The 13,536-nt window shown below is 48.5% G+C and overlaps 1 protein-coding gene across 3 annotated transcripts in view; it reads left to right on the forward strand.

Annotated features, from left to right (window-relative positions):
* Window positions 1–143: 143 nt before the first annotated feature.
* LOC129207803 (myosin-M heavy chain-like) overlaps window positions 144–13,536 on the forward strand; it is a 52,190-nt gene continuing 38,797 nt past the window's right edge. The window contains exon 1 of one of the 3 annotated variants that reach the window (XM_054829265.1): window positions 144–471. The gene's annotated coding sequence lies outside the window, so the exon portion shown is untranslated. The remainder of the gene's footprint in view (window positions 472–13,536) is intronic. The other 2 variants (XM_054829267.1, XM_054829269.1) reach the window with 2 other exon arrangements.

The raw sequence follows: 13,536 nt of genomic DNA on the forward strand, positions 1-13,536 counted from the left end.
CTCCTGCCCTCCGTCCTGCCCGCGGCGGGCCGGGGAGCCGCTGGCCTTGCCCGCAGGACCCGCCGGGCGAGGGGCTGGCAGGGCCGCCCCCCGCTCCCCCTCCAGCAGCTCCAGCGCTCACCAAGCCCTCACCCGAGTCCAGCGCCCATAGCGCGCGGGCTGAGGGCCGCACGCCCCGTGGGGGCACCCGGCCCTGTCCCTCCACCGCCCCCCGCCCATTGCCCCCCTCATCACCGCCCGGCGCGCGGCGGGCGGGGCCCCGTGGCCGTTGCGCGGCGGCCGTTACCCCACCCGTGCCGCACGCGCTGCCGCGCGCCCGCCGTTGCCGTGGCGACGGGCTAAGCCGGGGCCTGGCTCCGGCTCGGCGGGCGCAGAGGGGGCGGACGGGCGGCGGCGGCGGGCCGGTGGCTCGGCGCTGCCGGGGTATGCACAACAAAGGCGGGAGGCGACGCGTCCCGGCGGGCTCCGCAGGTAGGTAGGTGCGGGGGAGCGGGCGGGGGCAGGTCCCTCTCGGGAGTCGCTCCCGCAGGACATCTCCTCTCCGCCGCGCTGCGGGGACCGTTCTCCTCAGGGGAGACCGACCCGGGGCGCGGGCTCCAGCCTCAGCTCCGGCCCGGCGCCGCACCTTGCGGGCGCGGGGCTGCAACAAAGGCAAATGGCTGCGCGCCGGGGAGGGCTGCGGGGCTGGCGGTGGCCTCCCTGCCTCTGTCTGGCTTCGGGGCGGCACATGGAGTGGAACCGGGCGCAGCCTTTTATTTGTTTGTTCGGTCTTTCTGTCTGCCCCGGCGGAGCCCTTCGGCCACAACCGCTAGCTCCGCGCCGAGCCCGGGGAGCGCTGCGGAAGCGGGTGGGGGGGGAGGTACGCATCCCAAAGCCTTCCACACCTTTCCCGGCTGACACCTGCTCGTTGCTGGGGGACCCGCATGCCCCCCACCCCGTGCATTTGCTAGCTTCTCACTCGCAGCGCTTAGCCATGGCTCCCGTTGGTGCAGAAGAGCGGGCTGAACCGCTCTGCTTTGGGCAAATCGTTCGCCCGGGCTGCAGGCAGCTGCCCTCGCTGCGCAGGGCTTCGGATGAACCCCCCGGCTTTTTCTCTCTGGGTCCTAAAACAGCAGTCGTGGAGGCAACTTTGCAAATTGGCAGGTTAGAGCCTTTTAGATGCCTAGGGGCTTTTGTCCTGTGCAAGGTGGAATATTGTGCACTCGTATGGTATTAGCCTGACTTTAATTGTTGTAAGGGGTGGCTGAGCAGCATCTAGCCCTTTAAATCTGTGGGGTGCAAGTGAGTCATTTCTTAATTCGTTTCCATGTGATTCATAACGTTTTCAACTCAGGATACGTTTTCCCAGATTTATAATAGGTTTTGCTACCTGAGCCATTAGCAAGGGCATCTGTTTGAACCCATGGAGGTAGAAGTTTTACTGCATTATTGCAAATAGTAGCTACAACAGAATTCCCCGGAGGGAAATCTATAAAACCTTGTTCTACCATTTTTAGTTACACTGCAGCAAAACAGCTGGGTGCATCTACACTTTTGCTTTCCCTCATTTCCTAGTCATTGTGGCACTGAAAAGCATTATAAACAACTCCGCATTGTTTGTTGGTATTATAGTAAGGCCTGAGGGCTTGGTAATGGTTTCTTTCATTCATGGCTCTCAAAATGCTTCACAGACATCAATTAAGACTGGGAGCCATGCTGCAAGTCAGAGAGGTTTTATTGATCCCATTTTACAGATGGAGGAGCAGATCAGACCTAGAAAGATTTAAGTCAAATCAAGAACCTACGCCACAGATCCTAAATCCTCTGTTTAGGGTGCTCTTCCCCACCTCCTTTAACAAAATTCTCTCTTAATTTCACTGGCTGCTCCAGGAGCTGTTTTGGGCACTGACAGGCCATGTATGCTCTTGCATGGTGCCAGAAATTATGTGCCATTAGTGACATATTGTTGAGAAGGATGGTTTCTGATTAAAACAAGTCTCTGATGATTGATTGGTTTGTACTGAGGTAGAACCCAAGAGCTCCATCATGGGCGAGGGTGCTTTAGACAAGGCATTGTACAGCCAGACAGCAAAACATGCATAGAGCTGATGAGCCAAATACAGAAAGGCTAGGTATCTGCTATGACTTCTTTGACAGCCTCCCTCACAAAAGGGAGAGGGTCTTTCCTCACTAAGACTCTCTTTGAAGGACATACTTCCAAAAGCAAAATAAGTGGTTCCTATTGTGACTGTAAGCCAGAAGACTCCTGATCCTAGCCTGTTTTTAAGTCTGTCCACTTGCTTTCATGGCCCAGACAGGAGATGGGCTGTGTTTGAGATCTGGTTCCCATCCTTAGGCATTGCTTATGTTGATCTCCTTTAAGGCCTTTAACCAGAGAACCCCAGCTGCAGTCTCAGATTTAAGTCTTGCTGCGCTGTCTGCACAAGACAACAACGGTAGCCCCAAAGCATTTACAAAGTTTTAAGCTTCTTAAGCTTCATCTGTGTAAGAAAAGCCTACTGCAGACTAGGTGATGATGTACAGCTCCCAGTAGTCACAGAGGGAAGGGAAAGGTGCAGACTGAATGCTTTCATGGCTTTGCTGGGTTTAATATCCATTGGGTGCTTGCCGAGTCTGATCTAGTCTTACAAGGTGTTCTAGAAATCCTGATTTCTTAATATTTAAGCTTGTAGGAGATCAAGTTCCAGTTTAAATACATTCCCCCCAAAAATAAACACACACACACACACACCCCCAACCCCAAACCTCTTGGTGCTGCAGTTGCAACAAGCATCGTTCATTGCTGGCAGGCAAGATATGGTATCACAGTTTGTTTCCTTTCCAGTGTTTCAGAGGACAGTTCTTGTAGGGAAGAGAGAGCAAGTGTAGCTCCAGGGCCTCCATGGCTGGGCATCAGCCAATTACTGTCATATCAGATTAGCTCTATGGCACATTAGCACTAGTTTATGTTAATACAAATGCAGTGTGACTGTTCCATAGTATTGACAGAATTATTGTATTTACAGCCCTATAATATGACTAATTGAAAGGGAGGTTCTGATTATAAAACCGTGGACTTCCAAGGTGATTTCTTCTGCAGCTTCTGTATAGTCCAGTTTTGAACCATGAAGAAGGAATGAATTACTGGAAGACATAATCCAGTTTTTATTTAACATTGATGCAGTTACCCTTTTGGTAAACTCTAAGGAAAAAAATCCTGCATCCCAAAAGAAACAGGAAGAACTTAGGGGTTTTTTCCACCTTGCCATGATCCTGACTTGGTAGCCTGTGCTACTTTAGCTACTTCTTGGCCTCTGAGAATAGCTCTTACCTGCCTATGCTCTGCAAGAATCTAGCCTTTGAAACCAGCATTAAGATTTCATCAGCTGCCACTGCAGCACGTGAGCACATTCTCCTTGTCCAGAGCAGCTTGGCGGCAGCAGTCGTGGGTGTTTCCAAGATGAGAAGGCATCACATGCAGTGCTCCATAGCCAGGACTGTAAAGCTGTCCACAACTTGGTGACTTTCCTGCTCATGTGTCGCTTGCTGACATTCAAAGGATATGCCCGTTTGTCTCTGGGAATAAACTAGGCACCTCTGGCCAGAATCTCCACAAGTTTCACAGTCCCTGCTTCATAATTAGCTCAGCCTCAGCTTCCAGCTGCTTTGCAGTTCACAGCAGCCCTAACAGCTGGTTCCTGGCAGCCATTATCACCTTCCAGCACAGGAACAGCTTTAGCTCTGAGTCTTGGGAGGATGGACAGGGCTGGCAGAATCAGTGATATTAGGAAAAATAATGAAGGAGCAGAAAACAGGTGCATGGGCCCAGGGAGGGAAGGTAGACTGAGAACATACGTGATGAGGAGGGGAAAATGAAGCGACAGGTGGGAGGCACTGCAAATCCCAAGACTTTGTGGGAGTTACAGACAAGGTAGGATGGGGAGGAGGCAGGGAGTTCCGCAGCTTGTAAGAGCACGGTGAGGGATCTCTTCTGTGGCCAGGGATGGATTGCATTACTTCTGCCAGCTTGCTGCCCAGGCTTCAGAGCTGTTCAGCCAGCCCTGAGCCACTGCAGAGTGCCATGCAGCATTTGTTATGTTCAAAACACCCTGCTGTAAGTTACAGCAACAAAGGGTGAGCAGCTCTGGGAACTGCACATGAATGCTGCAGTCAGTAGCCTTGTCCACAGTGCCGTCCCTGCTCAGGGAGGGCCTGGGAATACCTGTGTCACCGCAGCAGACACCTGCATCGGTTATGTGAGGAGCAGTGATTTGCTGCTCAAGGACTGCAAGGACAGTGGAAAGTCTGTGATTTCAGGAATTAGTTATGGAAAGCTGGGACCCTCAGGCTGAGGTAATAAGAATAGCTGGAGAATTAGGCAATTCCCATATTCATGAGATGACAGACTGCAGTCCCTTTGCCAAGGCTGTATTAAATACACTGCGGGTCAGAGGAGTTTTCTGGCTTTGCTAACAGCTGCTTCAAGGTGAAGCACAAGGGGAAAAAAAAAATCTCTACTGTCTGCTGATACTCATTTTGCCTTGTAACAACTCAGGGCCTGGAACAACTCCAGGCCCTCTACAGACCTTTTGGAACCTGGATTTGAGACAGTCCCATCACCTTCCAGAAATAACCTGATTGGGAATTAAACAGTACCTGTCCTGAAGACTTCTTTCCAGGAAGGAACTAAAGGACCTAAAGCTTCTGAAATCCTTCTCCATCTCCTGTCCTAGATAGGAAGTCAAGGAGCAGCAGTAATTTTTTTTCTTATAAAGAAAAAACATGGCTTTGTGTTTTTTAGCTAGAGAGAGTGTCTACGCCCTTGCCTTCTCTGCTGCTGCTATGCTTAGATACGTGTAAGCAAAAATCCATTTTTCCTTTGGGATATGAAGCTTCAGCAGATGCTAGTGGGAGTATACAGGCTCGGTTCTTTGTCCATGCTTGCAGAAGCAGCCAGACACCGCACTAGCTGTGGATGCAGTGCTGGAGCTGCTCCAGTCAGACTCTGTGCGGCCCATCTTGTGGCTTCCTCGGCGTCTGGGAGCAGTGCTGGCAGTGTCCTGTCAACGCTCTTTTGTTTGCAACAGAGCAATCTGACTGTTTCTGCAGGCATGTTTAGGAAGCCAGTTAGTGACTGAAAGATGACAGTGGCTTTGACCACAAGCGATTCACAAGACTCAGAGTACACAGAGCTGAACTTTTCATGCAAGGTTCTTCCCTGGGGAAGAAAGGAATTAAAGACCCTCAGATACTGAAGAGAGACAGTTCCATTCAGATGTAGCACAGAAGTGATACACATTAGTTCCTAGTGTCACATCCAGTCAGAGCTGCTGTGAGACATTTATCTGCAGGTTTCATAGCTAGTCTCAAGGACAACTCATCTGCCATTCCCTCTAATCAAGTCCTTGCTCATCTTAAGGATCTCTGCATCTCAAACACCTTGCTCAATAAAACCACCCTGCAGAGATGTCTAGAGGCAAAGCAGTGGTTCAGAGTTTGACTGGAGCAGAATTAGCACCAGCCATGGCTGGTATTGGATTGAAGCTGAGCCCTCTGGACTAACAGGACATTGATGCCTGAGGATATCAGTCAGCTCTGTGCTGAAGTACTCCTGTCACTCATGGTGGTGTGGCTGATCCTTCCAGCCTGCTTCTAGGAGCAGACAGAAGCAACCCCTTTCAAGAGGAGGTCCCTCTTGAAAGACCCCTTTCAAGAAAGTGCCTTTCAAAAGCCAGGGAGGTAACAGCTTCTCATAAAGGATCAACACAGTTTCACGGCTAATCCATGCTGTGGTAGTTTAACCTGGAAAAACCTCAGGCCTGAACTGAACTGAGACCTCTCAATTACAAGAAGATCTGAGAGCACTCCCTCAGGAGTCTGGTTTGCGGTACTTAACTGTTTTGCACTGATGTGCCCCATTTTTTACCACAGTTGTTGCAACAGCTCTGTTCTCTGTGGACAATCAGGGTTCAGGTTTCCACAACACAAGATAACCTGTCTGCGAGCCCCAATGCAGTAGTCCTCTTCCTAGTTTAAGGGCTAGATGTGGTTTTGGAAACTGGTGCTTTATGCTTGCAGAAGCCATACTTGCAGTGGGGAGACCTCACAAGTCATTAGTTCAGCTTCTCTGAAAGCTCAGTGTCATCGAGAACAAACATCAGCCAAAGTCACAGGAGAGAAAAAGAAAGAAAAAGAAAATCTGTTTTTGAAAGAGGAAGGAGTAGGCCATGGAAGCTTTCCTTACTGATAAGCAGCCCCATGAGCTGGTCAACTTTTTAAGATTAAGGTGCATAGCTTGCTTGTTTGATCTGCCACCTGAGTCTCAGGACACCTTCCAGCAGGTATGGGAAGAGCTGACATCCCATTCCCAGCTCTGAGAACCAGGTCTGCTAATACACAGCCAGTCGTGTCTTTCAGAGAGAATCTTCTGCCCTTTATTCCAGGTTCTGTCCTACCTGGTTGCCATATAGCCACATCCCCAAGGGACTCAGTCATTGCTTGTGTACACAGCACTGCATTATTTCTGGTCACGTGCAAACAGTAGAGCAATAACTCTGCTACAATTTTATTCTGGCTCTCGGCACACTCCTCAGGCTTTTCTTCATTATAGCAGTAGCACGAAGTAAATCCATAAAACAGAGCTAGCCCAGTCCAGAAGCAACTGCAGGCACCAGCACAGCCCCCAGTCATGTCAGCCATCCTCTCCATGCTTACGACAGTGCAGTATGCATTAGTGCATAGCTTGAATTTTTTTGTACAGGATGGTTTTTGACCTCCATGGGAAGAAGCTCCCTACTGCCTCTGGCCTGTCCAGAGTGATAAGAGTCAGCAACTTTATTTCCTTGTTGCATTAGGAGTCATGCTTTTACCTGTATCTCACCTCATATAAAGACTGTGTCAAAACACAGTCCTTTTTGAGTGAAGTCATATTCAGTTAAACTCCAGTTATGCCTCAATCTAACACTACCATAAAGAGTAATCCCTTTGAGAGTGTCTAAATGTTATACAAATCAACTCAAAGTTGTTGTAATAGGAAAGGCAGATGATATATATATGCTGAGTAGTACATCATTAAAAATAATGTTCCTAGCCCACCATACAGACGTACTTTTAATTCTTAGGATCTGTGGAAGAAACACTTCCCCTTTCTGGACCAGGAGAGATGGTCTTCTATTTTGAGATGGAAATGAGAGAAATGAGGGAGGTTGGCCCCTAGATAGCTACTTATTTAAGGGGCAGATATCCAGAGGGTCTCAGCAGTTCCTGCGGAATTGTTTTGAAAGATGCAAGCACTCATTTTTGGTGAAATGATGTAGCACATTCTGTGATAATATGGCTATGAATATAGGTGCTGAACACTTTTAAGAATGAGACTTTTGTGCTGTTCATTGGTGGATCTGAACGTGGTTAGAGAGGTGGATATGTGTTAGCAAAGTGACCGAACTTCTGAAATGCATACTGAGGCAAAGATAGGTCAAGTGAGATGTCCACCTTTCCAGACAGAGAACAAGATCATGGTATGTCTGGAAATACAACTCTCAGTCCATGGTTCCACCTGCAGGACCACACTACATCAATTTGTAAAATAGCATTAACAATCCACTTTGGATTATCTCTGTAATTATCATAATTATTGCATAGTAAATGTGTCCACGTGGAAAAGTCCTCAGCAATAACATATGTGTGCAGACTGGAGTTGGCCACACACGGTACTTAGCAGCTGCATAATCCTGCTGATGTCAGCATAGGTTCCATAGGTGGAAGCCATGCAGAGGGTGTGGTAACAGGAGATGAGAGGTTCATAAACTTGAAGGCTGGACAAGAATGCTGAGATGTAATCTTTTGCTAGTCATGGGCTACAGGACTTCCCCAAACTGATTTCTTCTATCCTGTGCCTCTCTCCTTTAATGGCTGTTTCCAGCCCCTGAGCCCTGTGAACTAAACTTTGGCATTCACACCCCCAGTCTTGCTGGCTGTCAGCAGCCGGTGTCACCATCAGCTGTCTCCCTGGGTGCCTGTGCAGTGGCTGTGCTCTCACCTCATGCTGCGGTGCTGATTAGTTGGACAGAGTGCTGTGTGCGGTGATGAGGGATGTGCTTTCTGTGCATCACACATTCTCCTTCCACACAATGGGAATCAGCTGCTGGACGGAGCTGAGACAGAGCCATGTGGGGCAGTGGGGCCTCACAGAGGGGCAGGGTACCAAGGTGCGGGCAGTGGATGCTGCTTCAAGTTGAATCCCTGCTTCATAGCACAGCTCCAGCTCGTAATTCATGCGGGGCTGGACCAAAGCTGCAATGGGAGTGCACGTGGCTATGGCTTTGGGACAGGCAATAGTCCTTCCGTTTCTTCTTCTTCAGGGATGTGGGAGGGCCAAAGGATAAGGAGTTTATAGGAAAGCACAGAAAGATGGGTTGAGAGCCTCGTCAAGTAGCAGGATAGCAGAGCGTGCTCTGTGATAGGGAAAGGAGTTTCTGTAGCACAGAAGAGAGGGTGTAGCAGCGGTGGCTGTGCTGAGGAGCGGGGAGGAGAGAGGAGCTCAGAGGAAGCAGGGTAAGGCAGTGGAGCAGGGAAGAGTCAGGACAAAGATGTTAGCCAGGACTGATAAATGGCAGTTGTGTATTGGCTTGGGAAGGCCTTGTAATAGGGGTAGGAGTCCCACATACAAATGCCTGGAGCTTTTGAGATTTAGCCTCATCAAGCACCAAAGCAGCAGGTGGGCAGCATGACTCCAGGTGAGGAAGAGCAAGAAGCAGAATGCCTGGCTCCTAAACAGGTTCCCTTTGTACCCTGCCCTATCCTCTCTGCCCATTTTGCCATTCCTGCTGCTGTTTGAAACACACAGTGTCTGGAAAAAGCAATGCCCTTGTCAGTGCCTCCGGCTTCAGGGGAGCTCTTCCAGCGTTGAATTTGGCCCATGGATTTAATTACTCTCCACTGTGATAGTAATGAGAGCCAGTGGAATTGTAGTGATTTTATTTCCTTTTAATTTGTTATGATGCTCTGGATGCAGATTAACTTTCCCAGCTCGATACATATTATTGATTCATCTTGCCTCATGATGTGGTAAATGGCTTGAAGAGGTGGCTGATTTCACTGTAGCTTCCCTTGGTAGCTGTGTACTGCATGCAGTGTTCTCACTCCGGCAGTAGCCAAAATCAGGTACCTTTGCTTGCATCTGATCAGGTTATTTACATCCATGTAACTGAGGATAAACTCGGGCCTACAGTAGTGCCTCTTTATATGCAATAGTCCAGGTCTCCCAGCTTCCATTCTGTTTGGTGTACTGAGTGTGAGGACAGGTTTGTGGCCATTTGATGGACATGAACCTGCTTCTAGGCCCAGCACACAGGGTTGGTCCTCACTGAGGGGAATCATCTTGCAAGGAGGGAGAAGAGCTGTAGTCAGAGGTGTCCTCCAGCAGCACTCCTCCAAGCACACACCTGTCTAGGAAGTCCCTTTGCAAGGCAACGGCCAGCCTCTTGCCCCTGTCCCCGTGTGCCGGGCTTGGCTGATGGGCATGTGGTACACCATGGGGTCATGAAGCAGCAAGGAGATTCTTCGCCTTAGTAATTCATGTCTGTCTTCCTCTGCTTTTATATCATTGAAGCTGTAATGGCGGTAGGGACAGACCCTGAGTTCTCTCAATATAAAGCCCAACCAGAGGTGGAGATAAGGAGACAGAGACAATGTCTTGCTGGTTGTAACAGGGGTGACTGCAAGATAACCTGCAGCCACACCAGCAGGAATTTGCTCCACAGGCTCAGAGACACCCCAGGGGAGCCAGGCTTGGTGTGTCAGTGTATCAGTGCAAGTGCATGGCCAGCCCTAGCCTGGAACCACATGCTGGCTCTGCTGCTCCTGGCTGCTAGTGCCTTGCTGGACCTGGCTGCAAACCTGGTACTCCACCTAATCAAATTAGCTCATGGGGCACTGCAGTGCTCAGAAGCAGTGGGGGTGTTTTCTGTCCCCTATGGTGTTCCTACATCCTCTTGGACAGCCAAAGGAGAAAGGCAGGAGTCAGACTCAGCAGCCCTGTGTCCCTCCCCATGCCAGCCCCTTGGGCATGGACCGCACCAGGAAGCCTGGTATGCCGGGACCCATCTTAGAAAGCTACCTCGTCCTCAGCCATGCTCATAATCTCCCAGCTCAAAACACCGCTTTGTGGTAACCGATCCTCTGGCTCTGTGTGTCATTACAACACAAGACCAGTGCATCCCTCAGCAAGTCCAAAGGGACACCAACTGCACTGCATGAGCAATGCAAGTGTCACATCGTCAGAGGCCATCGGGTATCCAAGTGTAGTCATTGCACTGCTGATGAGTAGCCCTGCAGCTCAGTGATTATCTGGTTGCTGCTGATGGTTATGGGTGCCTTGGAGGCATTCTCTGGAGCAGAAACTGAACTCAGGCCAGAGTAGCTTTGCCTCAACGAAGAGTACAATCAGTAACTTCAGATGTAAAATGTTACTTGTTCCTCTTGCAAAAAAATCCATCAGTGCTGTGGAAAATTCTAATACTTGGGAACATGTGTACTGACCATGCTGCACTGGGCAAGCCAAGATAAAGGAGATAAAAGGTAAATATCAGTTTGTCTTGTCACACAGCTGATTTTAGGACTTAGAAGCCTATATCCAGTTAAAGCAGCCAGGCAATTATCATCAAAACAGTTGAGCCTGTTCTTCATCTAGTGCATGTTAACATGGCTGCCGTAGCTGCAAGGAAACTTCGGATTTATCTGAGTGGGTTTGCCTCTGCCCCCTTTACCTCCACGCAGAAGTTTTGTTTCCAAACCTTGCTGTGTGTGACCTGTCCATAGCTACTTGCTTGATTTATACCAAGTTTGCCCTCCTTTCTGCCTGGAATAAGAACTAGGCTGCTTTGTGCCCTTCTTTAACTTTTTTTCACTGTTTAGGCTGGGAAAGTAGAAACCAGGTGAATGTCTGAACAGGCTCCAGCCTCCACTCTTCCCCAAAATACTTTGCATTGAAATGGACTTTTAATATCTTCCTGAAAAGAATGGGATTGTACTGGAACTGGTAAAACTCTTGCTTCCCTACTTCTCTTACAGCCCCTACCTCACAGAATCACTTGGAAGGAAACAGCATCTCCTCCAGGATCTCTTTGGGGTTTTGTGGGGTTTTTTTGTGGTGTGGTGTTTTTGTTTGTTTGTGGGTTTTTGGTTTGGTTTTTTTTTTAATGATGAAATCCTTTACTCTCACCTCCCAGCTGGAATTCCCTGAAACGCTCTCACATGAGCATATCTCAGGGATGATGCCTTGTTTAGAGAAAATGTAAATACCAACTGGTCTCCTGAAGGAACAAAGCAAAGGAAGCCACATAGCAACTGCTGTTGTCTGGCAAGTCAGAGTGGCACTGTGCTTCCTAAACCAGCCCCCAGAGCGATTGTACATCATCACTAGTCAGGTGCCCTTTCCAGAAGATAACACATGACTGTTTAAAAAAAAAAAAAGAGAAAGAGAGAAAAAGGGAAAAGGAGAAGAAAACAATGATAAAAGGCCAAAAGCAGCTGCAAAGTCACAACCACATACACACAGTTCCCCTGGTGGTGTGTAAAGAGAGGAATGTATGCTTCATGGACTGGTCCTTTGATACTGCTGTCCTGTCTTTGCCCACATACCTGCATTTCCTTACAGCTTTAGAGGGGAAGGCACCCGTGTCCCTTGAGGTAGCTAGAGCCATGCCAGCTTGTGCCCAGACAGTGGCTTGGAGCTGTGACACTTGAATGCAGGTCCCAGAGTTCAGTTAGTTCCAAATAGTTAGACTTCAGTTTTAGGAAACCTTACCCGAGTTCTCTTGGTGCTCAAATCCTCAAAGGTGAGGAAGGGTCAAGTTCTCACAGGTGCTGGAAGTTTTATTATCTCCTTGTATAGATATCAGAACTGAAACACAGGGATTGGAGTATCTTGTCTGGGAGGACCCCAGAAGACCAGGGACCAGACGTCAGTCTCACACGTTACCAGGTTACAACCTGTTCACAGCATCTTGCACTCTGCAGCTGAGAGAGTTACAATATTTGCTTCATTCATGCATTTCAAGGTGGGAAGTCACAACGTCAGTTTATGGTTTCTCCAAATGATCTTAACCTATGTCCACAAAAAGCTCAGGAGTGTAAATCAATGTCCTGTGACCTCCCGCAGAGAGGCTATTAACAGACAGCAAGAGGAGAAAGGGAGTTGGCTTTAATTTTTAAAATGCTCTCACAAGTGATTGATGAAGCAGTATTTTTGGAGAGGAGAGGAAACCGTCAGTCTCCTGGGGCTAGGTCAAATGTCTCACAGTGCCAACTGGCTACATCAGAGTACTTCTACCAAAATACTTCAGACACTGAGGCCTGGCCAAAATCATCTGCTCTGGCTGAAACAGGAATGGCATCTGGAAATAAAATCTGGCTTGAGGGAATCAACAAGGCATCAGGATCTTTCCCTATTCATCAGGATCTTGAGTCAAAGGCTGTCTTGTCCAACTGTCTTAATACGATCCAGAGCTGCTGTACCATCAGTGCATCACAAATTCCTAGGTGCCAAACCAGAGCTGGAGCTGAGAACAGGTACCATCACAGGACATGTTGCTGGCTTGTGGGGCCAGTTTCTATCATCACCAGTTAGAAAGAGAGAAAGTGATGGACTTCAGGTAGGGTCTTTAGCTGTGGCTAGTGGAGAGTTTCATGATTGCATTAGGAGACCCTGTACGAGAGCTGGGAGGCAGGAGGGTGTTTGTGGCATTTATCTGGTTTTCTTCTTTATTAACTACAATTCCTCTGACATCTGCAGAAGGAGAGCATGCAGGAAGAGGAATATCAGCCATCTAATTACAGTGCCTGATTTTGCTGCTGCTTTTACACATTTATCATAGGTTTTACCATTGACTTCAGCAGAGTTGAAAAAGAGCCCTTGTTTCATCAAGTGGCACCAGATTAAGTTAGCGGGATTCTGTTCCAGGGCTTCTGACATGCTTCCAAAATCCTGCCCTGACACTGCCCAGGCTGTGGGTAATTTGATTCTGCTGGTGCTGACAAAAGCCCTGAGCAGCAGCAGAGATTGCACCTTAAGATCTGCATACTCAGATGGTGCCTACTTCTTTGCATGTCAGGCTGATTTATTTTCATAATGATGGATAAGCAAGCCAACACCCTCAGACATCCCTAGCTTATGGTAAATATCAAAATCTAAACTTGATTTCAGCAAGAATCATGAAAAATGGAGCCATTATATCCTGCAGAAGTCGATGGCTGAGGCAGAATGCTTCGTGCCCTGGCAAAAATCAGTGATGTTAGCCGGCTGGCTTCCATTTGAGAGACCTTGGCAATTTTCACAGATGGCAGCTGGATGACCTCAGCGACAGGAATCAGGGCCTCCCACTTCGCATGGAGAAAGCCCTTCAATCTTTAACTAGCCAATCTTTGACTTCATTTTATTCAAAGATTTTAGGCACTGTGCAGTGCTAAAGAGGATCTTGCTGAGCTTCTATTACCTCAGCAGCAGCTGATATGTAATGAATTATTCAAGACTAGCCAGTTCCTTCATTAATTTTAATA

The sequence above is a fragment of the Grus americana genome, chromosome 6 (genome assembly GCF_028858705.1).
Source record: "Grus americana isolate bGruAme1 chromosome 6, bGruAme1.mat, whole genome shotgun sequence".
NCBI classification, from domain to species: Eukaryota; Metazoa; Chordata; class Aves; order Gruiformes; family Gruidae; genus Grus; species Grus americana.